Below are 9,147 nucleotides of genomic sequence, written 5' to 3'. Positions count from 1 at the left end.
CTCAACATCCAATACTGTGGGGAAAGAATCGAGTTTTACCTTGCTCTGTATATTTTCAACATCCGTCCATAGGTATTAAACAACTTTGCTTCAGTAACCTGTCACCTGTGCCACTCGTGCAGGTGAATGAACCATTTTAACCGGAGGTGGGCTGGTTTGCAGGAGCCGTCACATCCCTGGGCAGGTTTCGTGTTCCAGCACGCCGACCTCCAGCTGCTCTCCGAGGGCTACCGAGCTGGAAAACCCTTCCTTCCACCACTTCCACAGCAAAGGCACTTTCTTTAGAAACTAACACAGCTGATCGTTTTCTGGGGTTGCAATGACCGCCCTGATAATGAAAATACCCACAGAACCCGCCTTGGCCAATCGTTCAATAATAATAATAATAATAATAATAATAATAATAATAATAATAATAATAATAATAATAATAATAATAATAATAATAATAATAATAACAATAATAATTATTATTATTATTATGTTATTGTTATTATTGTTATTATTGTTATTATTGTTATTATTGTTATCATTGTTATCATTGTTATCATTGTTATCATTGTTATCATGTTATTATTATTATCATTATTATTATGATATTGTTATTGTTATTGTTATTGTTATTGTTATTATTATTATTATTATTATTATTATTATCATCATCATTATCATTATCATTATCATTATCATTATCATTATCATTATCATTATGTTATTGTTATTGTTATTGTTATTGTTATTGTTATTATTATTATTATTATTATTATTATTATTATTATTATTATTATTATGTGATTTGCAGATACTGCTGCATACAGCTCACCTGGAGCAGCCTGTTCCCGTGCGTGTGTCAGGACAGAGAGCCCGTGCTGGGGCGGGCAGGACGATGCTCCTTTGCCCCCAAAAGCCGGGAGGCTGCCGGAGCTCCAGGATGGTACCACACTGCCACCCTCTGCAGGAACCAAGTACCGCCCTTCTTCCAAAGGAGAAGGATCCCAGGAATCTTAATTTGCTTTTAGTGAGTAATAACCAGCCAGAAAGAAAACGGGCAGAGCAGAGTGAACTAGAGTTGCCGCTTGGGCCAACCCCCCCTAATTTCATGCCGGTGTTGTACTCCAAACCTAAAATATTAATATACTCTTAGTGGCGTTTTTCTTAAAGCTTGCTATTTTATGTGATGGCAGTAGAGGAACCAGTTTAAATCATTTTTATTTACAGAAGGTAGACAGCGCTCTATATTCAACTTCTTAAAATTTCAATTTTCTAGGCTCACGGCTGTCCCATTTTTTAAAGTTGATATATATTTTAATAACTAAACTATAGAACATCTATTGCAGAACTGTTCCCTTAAAATGCAAAAAGTTACCCTTCTCTTAAATTCTAGCTGCACAAAAAGTGATAACTTTCTCTTTGCATTTTTACTAAAATTCTTGGAAAGTTTTTTTACTTCAGAGATAAACCTAATGTTTTTTTCAAAAATGTCAGCACTTTTGCTATTAAAGTTGCCACACTTAATTCTAGATATTCTAGTGCAATCATACTGCTATTACAGAACTGACTGCTGACCTTAACTGCTATTTCACTGTTGAAATTGAAATTACTATTTCTGCAGCTTTGAATTTGTTTTCAATCTACTTGCTTAAGGAAATAAAATTATCTATTTGCTGATATATATTAGCTCCCACCTATTTTTTCTTAAGGAATTGGCCAAGGACTATTCCTTAGTTTGCCTCAGATTTGAAAATTATTCTCAAATATATTGAATGAATCAAATTTTTAAGCAAACTTAGAGAGAATAAAGAACAAACATAAAACATAAACAAACATAAAGAAAGAGAGCATATGTTTAAGCCCAGATGAGATGAGCTCCCTTTGCTCCAGAAGAAAGGCAGAATCCCAAACGTTCTCTGGCCCTTAAATAGTTGATAGTTTATGATACCTCAGTCACAGGAAAAAGCATCAACCCAGACATCTTTTTAGACACCAGAGGTTACAGCCATGGGCCAAATAAAGGAGCTGTGTTCTCACAATCCTGTTCCTCATAAGTAAAATATTAAGTACAATTCTTATTTTCCAGCTGTTTACTGTCAGACCAGAGGCAAGGGTAGAACATTTTGCCCAACTACATTGGATTTCCAGGCTTTTCCTTCAATGCAGGGTCATAGCATTCCTCTAGCCTGATAATTAAATTGTAAAATCACTGTGTACATCTTTACTACTCTGTTTGATCATAAAGTAACACAAATCAGACCAGCAGATCAATAATTGCATAACTTCAAGTATTAAAGGATAATTTCTAACCTAAATATCAAGACTTCAGTGTAATACATTGGAAGAAGAGAAGAAAAGAGAAGAATGCAGGGCAGCATCAATACAATATGAACAGCAAAAACAAAATAAGGAGAATTAACATTTGGACTACTCTAAACATACACACACATTTTAAAAACCAGTAGGTTTATGAGGCTCTGAGCCTCAGAACTTCACATCCCAAGGACCATTTGAACAAAACTCTTTGCTGAGTTCATTAAAAGAGACGTTGAAGATAATTCATTCTCATTTCATTAATTACTGTGTAATTTTGAATCAATGTGGCGTTTAAGACCACTGTTGATGTTGACTTGCATTAACTTTTGCTAGGAGATTTCCATGTCATATGTATCTATAACTTCTTTAACTGCCTATGGCATTCTCTTTCTCAGATTTTTTTTTTCTTCTAGTTTAATAGATCAGAAAGATTGTATTATATCTTTTAAATTAAAATAACTCCCCATGCACTCCTGAGGAAAATGAAAGATGATTTGAGCATTACCACACACTTATCACATGGTCTTTTTGCAATTTAAAACTTTTTAGCTCCTGGAATAATGTAGATAACAGCTTTTCTGTAAATTGAGGTCTGTTCTTTCACAGATTAGGATTTTACTTCTGACTTCAATAGGAACATGAAAAAATCTTTTTCATGGCCCACATTGCAGATATGTTAATACATGATTTCTTTCTTGGCTTCTTTTGAAGTTTTTAGGACATGGTTATTCAGGCTTAGGCCTGGAAACCTAGTTCAAGATTCAGTATTTATTTTATTTTCTTGACAGTTAGCTCTGTAATCTGCAATTCCAAAGTCAAAAATCACAGGCATTGAGACAGAGGACCTGCATCCATTACACAAAAGTCAACTGAGGAGGGCCAGAACATCAGGATACCATTTCTTTATGGGAATCTGAGATTTTTGCCACTGCTGTGTTTCTCCAACTGTGCCTGGACTTTCTCCTGTCCTCCTGCTTTCTGCAAACTATAGGAGGCATTTAATACTGAGTAGATTGCTTGTGTCCTCCAAAGAACTACTGAGACAGCCGTTAGAAAATGCACACCACTAATTTCACCCAGACACTTCCAATTTCCCCATTGTAATACTCCCAGAAAAATGTGCTTAGCTTGCAGTGAATGCATAGTTATGCAGAGCAAAAATTCTTTTTTTCTGTAAATGTTTCCTCCAAATGTGGTAGGTTTAAAAGAGGTATTTTCAATCAGAAATTAACGTTATCATCATGTACTTAGGATAAGATTGTAGAAATTTTAACTACACCAGTTTATGGTGTAAATACTAATGGGTTAATATTCCTACATAATGATGTTCATACACAGTATAGTTATAAGGCAGAAGTGGATATTACATTTTAATTGGTTAAATTTAAGACATCTTACTTTAAGTGGCATGTAAGAGACTTATCCCTTGCTATTATTCTCCTTGTATAATTTTACAGAAAGTCTGGCAAGTGCCTATTAGAAATACTTTCTCCATGCTTGCATCTAAATTTAAAATGTAAAATAAATACTGGCCATTTAAAAAGAAAATATAACTAGCTGGTAAGCTTTAACAAATATCACTGCTGCTACTGTGAAGCCCACATTCAGTACAAGTAGGAATCAGATGGTGGGGCAGTACATAGCCAGCTACAGAGAAAGATTTTTTTAAAATTTCTTCAGCAAGATTTGAAAATGGTTAAGAGTACCTTAATAGCAGAAACCCTCTTGTGTAAAGAATGCAGTGTTTAAAATTCAAGGAAGAAGAAAAATAAATTATTTGCTTTTACAAACAAAATAGATTTATTTGTTTTACAACATCTCTAAACTTTAGCTCTCTAGTGTAATGTAATATATTGATATAGAGAATAGCAGAACAAACTAACCCATAAACAGATGTAGCCATGTGGTACACATTCCCAGCACAACACGACTCTGTTTGGGCTGGAAAAATCATATTTTCAATCAAAGCAGATTTTATTATTTTAGTCTTGCTCAGATCGCACACCAAGTAGGGCTTAGGAAACAAAACTCTGGTATGCAGAATAATTAATATGTCACAGAGTTGATGATGAAAAGATAACCGTTATATTCATGAGCTCTGGTGGCATCTTCAGGCAACCTGAACATGGACAGGAGAAAATGGGACTTTTCCAAGAACTGCTCTTTCATGAGGAAATATGGGAAAGGTGCAGCCACCACACCAGCTTCTCTTTGAGGAAAACAAGTCAGTCTTCTCCCAGCATTTCAGATTTATCTCTAGGACTTCACAACAACAACTCAAATTTTTTTGGCTGGGTAGTTAGAGGGAGCTTGGTGTCTCACAGCTTTTTTGGGTCCTGCTTAAAATAGGATTTTGCCCACTCTACGCAATGTATTTTTCTTACTCCATGTAATACCCAGATGTGATACTCTCACAACTCATCATTAATGTCTGTACAGCTCCCTGTGGCAAGGACATTGTACAAACTTCTTCTTGGTGTCTCAGTAGGTCACTTCTGGAAGGCTTTTTTTATTGATAGCTGAACATGGTGAAAAGTAAACATTACAGGTGAGTAAAAAACCCAAATCCAAATCCTATGAAACCAAGTTTTTTTTAAACACCAGGAGACATCCCAGCCATACGCTTTCACATTTCCACAGTCCTACTGAAAATAAACTGCAAATTTGTATATGGTGCAGGACTAGCACAAGCCTGCCTGTTCTTGACAGTTAATCCACCTGGCCTTTCAGACACTGACAGCATCATGCAAAGAAAATAAATTACCCAAGATAATCAAATCCACTGTCTTCCTCTCAGCTCTCTCATCCATTTAATCTAATTCTCGAGTATTGACATTATTGCAGGCATAATGGGAACAGAAGTGCCTCATTAAAGGCAGCACCTGGACACGTTCAATAGTGTAGCAAGAGCTAACAAAGCGCTGACAAATGCAGCCGTGCTGTTAAAAATAAACTGACAAGTGGTACAACCAAAAATATGTGCTTCTCAAAACAACCTCTAAAGGAACGGTGGCTTCAGGTGAAGGTGCCTCGCTCCCAGGGAGGTTTCATTTTCATCCTGAAATGCTTTGTCACCCCATGGCAAGAGTAAAGGTGAGCAGAGCCTTGGGCAGTCTGAGCTGAAGATGTTCAGGTTAAAGGTGCAGCCTGGCTGCTGCAACAGTGATTCCCTAGGAAACAGAGCCAGAGTGCTCAGACTGACATAGGGTAGGAGACCCCAATTTCAACAAGAATATGCTTTGTTCTTGGCATGAGTGATCCTACCAGATATCAGATGAGCATTAAAATAATTCATTAATCTTCAGTTGCTTCAGTGAAAAAAGCAGCAAATAGTGAAATAGGAAAGGAGGTTCACTTGACAAATAAAGGTTTATTTATCAAGAGGTGAAAAGATTTCAGTCCAGGATGGGTCTAAAACAAAGTAAAACCATGAAATACTTAATAAAAATTGATTATGTTTTATGTGTAACTCTTGATAACAGGTAATGTTTAAAGTTTGTTTTTTATTTGTGTGTGTGTGACTGGGCAACAAGAAAAGGCAGCAAAAAGAAAAGGCAGCCTTGAATTTGAGCCGTTTTATATGCTCATTATTTTCCACTCAAATAATCTGTAAGAGCTGCAGAGTATGTAGCCCCCAGGTCACTGAGAATTATTACAATAATTTAAAATGCAACTATTCATTCAGTATAAGAAAGTAGACTTTCATGGACAAACATTTCTATTAGAAAGTAGACCTTGTATTAGAATGCTAATTGATTCATCCCCTGCTTCACAAAATTTATAATAATTAGAAAACTTCATTTCCTGAAGAATTCTAAAGGTGGGACACATTTTATGGTGTTAGTTTCATTCTTTCAAATGAATCCTCTGGGACACAGATTAATGACATAGAATTGTTATAGTAGTTCCAAATCAATACTTTACTAGTAGTGGATTTTAAAAGTCCTAAGCATTAGCCTCACCTGTTACCTCATTAAAGTGGGAATAATTACATCAATACAATAGACTAGTGGGTGTTTTCTCGTTCTTTGCCTTTTGCTTAGATATGTATTGTGCTATTTGGTCTAATTTTCAGGTCCTCACTCAATACTGTATTTATTCTGTACTCATTTGATTAGCATTCCAAGCATTTCCAATTACTTTACTATGTCCAAAATAATATCCAGTCAGTGTGAATGTAATCAAGTTAAAAGTGGGGACATTTTGATTCATGCTGCATCCAGTTTCATATATCAATATATTACTTAAGTGGTAATGCTAATATTGGCTTATTTGTAAGGGTCACGTGTCATTGGACAAGCAGTTCAAGCATCAAAAAAATCTCACACCCAGACTGCTGATCAGAATTTAGCATACCTCCAGGAATCCCTGGATACCAAAATCTTAATGTGTTGGTTTTTTTTACTCTTGGCATTACAGATGCTGAAAGTCATTACAGATTACAATGTTGTTTAATCAGTGCTGCAAATGTTGCAACCACCCTCTGAGGTTACAAAATGTAAGGAAAATCTACTAAAAACCCCAACTTACCCAACATGGGCTCCAATACAGATGCAGAGGACTAAGTCCACAGAGGAATTAAACAATTTCTTACTGTGGGCATCCAGATTTTGTGTTCGAGGAGTATTTTCTGCAAGCTGTTCTCTAAAACAATTTCATCACTCTCTACCAGCCTGAGGATGGAGTCAGCTGATTTTCCCAGCTGATGAATGGCTCTATTGAAAGACTCAAGCTTTGGGTTAATAACTGAGCTGTTCCCTTCTGGGAGTAGCTTAAGGGCAGGACATGGTTTGGTGCCTCAGAGGTCTCACTGCTGCAGAGAGCACAAAGAGGTCAAGGCCTTCCAGGAGCTGATCCTGGAGGTGACAGGGCAGGTTTGTGCATGGGGACAGAGTCATACCAGCCAGTTGTTCCTGAACTAACACACCCCGTGCTGAAGCTACAAAGTCCCAGCAGAAAATTAATAAGAGGAGCACTCTGAAGTATAAGCTTTACAATAAACCAGCATGAATTTTAGTTTTGTGTTAACAGGTTTTGCTGACAGCCTTAACATTATAGACCACAGCAATTGATTTTGAGTGTTGTCATTTACTTGTTTGTCTCCAGCAGTCACAGCCCAGGTGTTGCTTCAGGTGATCTGAAATCCCAGTGACCACTGCTACTCAAGGGCTCTGGTAAGAAGAGAAGAATATGCCCTGCCCCAGACTTTCAAATGTATCATAGCTGGTTTAGAGCCATGAAATGCAGACAAGTGCTGAAAACCAAGGTCTTAAAGTGGGAATTTCATGTTCTCCAGCTGGGCACTGTGAACTGAAACAGGCAACATCACATTGATGCTTTGCATGATTCAAACAGAATATTTGCATTCTGATTAAATTATGACCTGCAATTAGTGGGAACTTGAAGAAGGCTTTTAAGAAGTAAATAGGAAGAGCTCCCTAGAAATTTGAGCATTTCTGATATTGTGCATTAACTAAACTTGTGCTTGGATTCCTATTGGGAATAACAATCAGCACTCTTTCTGTGCCAGTTGCTTACAGAATTGACTTTAAAGCTGTTTTCTCAGTTCTAATGCTACAATAGGCCACATGAGACCAAACTTGCTTATTCTCCCACTTACAGCTGCTCTGTAATAGAAACAATCAGGGATTTTTTTTCCCACTGGGTTTCCAGCTTCTTTCTGCTTGACCGATGAATGGAAGATAAACACTACATACTTTATGCAGTCAGACAGACTGTTCAAATGAGATGTGGGGGGAACTGTCCCAGAGCAGGCACACTCAGCACATATTCTTGACTTATAACTGGATCAACATTCAACATGTGCAGGAAAGAATGGCTATTACATTTCTTTGATTTCTCCCTCCTACAGATGCAGTAACAAATAAGAACTTTAGCAATAACAATAGAAAGAAAAACAACAATAGAGAAATCTACTCCATTTTTTGCCACATACAGATGTGTTCTCCTCTCCTAGTCTGAGCCTCAGTTCTTCCCGTGTTCTGTAACTTGAGTGGAGCTTCCAGTGTAGTCACAGCAGATATGTGACATCAAATGGCCTCTTAGGGCAACATGTCTGTAACTAGCTTTAAGGCAGAGTTAAGAAAAAGGACAAGGGGTAAAGGTTTTATACTAAAAGGAGGTAGCTTCAGACTAGATAAAAATGACGTTTTTATGGCACTGGTGAAACATTGGCACAGGTTGCCCAGAGAAGCTTTGGATGCCCCATCCCTGGAGGTGTTCAAGGTCAGGCTGGATGGAGCTCCAAGCAACCTGATACTGCAGATGATGTCCTTGTCCAGGGGAGGGGGGTGGACTTGATGACCTTTTAAGGTCTTTTCCAACCAAAATAGTTCTATAATTCTGTGAAAAAGTAAAAATCATATGCTTACGTCTGACATGAACTGAGACTAGCATGTTCTAGGAAGAAAAAACAGGGTTTTTACTGCTAGGAGATAGAGGACTGAGACCTCTCAGCCTTTGCCTTCCTCAAAAGTTATCAACTCTTTAATCCCCAAAAATAGCATCAGGATTTGAAACTGAAATAGTCAAAATCATTTTCTCTCCCCTGCTTCACACCTTGCTCCAGTACCACTATATTTTACTACTGGCAACAGCATCAGGAAGGGTTTGATGTGTTCCTGTGTATCCCTCTCATCCACAATATTGTAGCCACAGGAAATGATTTCTGATGGCAGATGTTAAATTCTGTCTGAAGTGATTGTTAACGCAACCTTTGTTGGTAATCACATTCCCTAAGTGGCTCCCCTTATCCTAAATTTTGTAGAACAGTGTTTCCCCAGAGAAGGTGCTACCTTCATCTCTCTGAAAACTGCCAAC

The sequence above is a fragment of the Lonchura striata genome, chromosome 6 (assembly GCF_050655825.1).
Source record: "Lonchura striata isolate lonStrDom1 chromosome 6, ASM5065582v1, whole genome shotgun sequence".
Classification (NCBI taxonomy): Eukaryota; Metazoa; Chordata; class Aves; order Passeriformes; family Estrildidae; genus Lonchura; species Lonchura striata.
Note: the sequence above shows the minus strand (reverse complement) of the source record.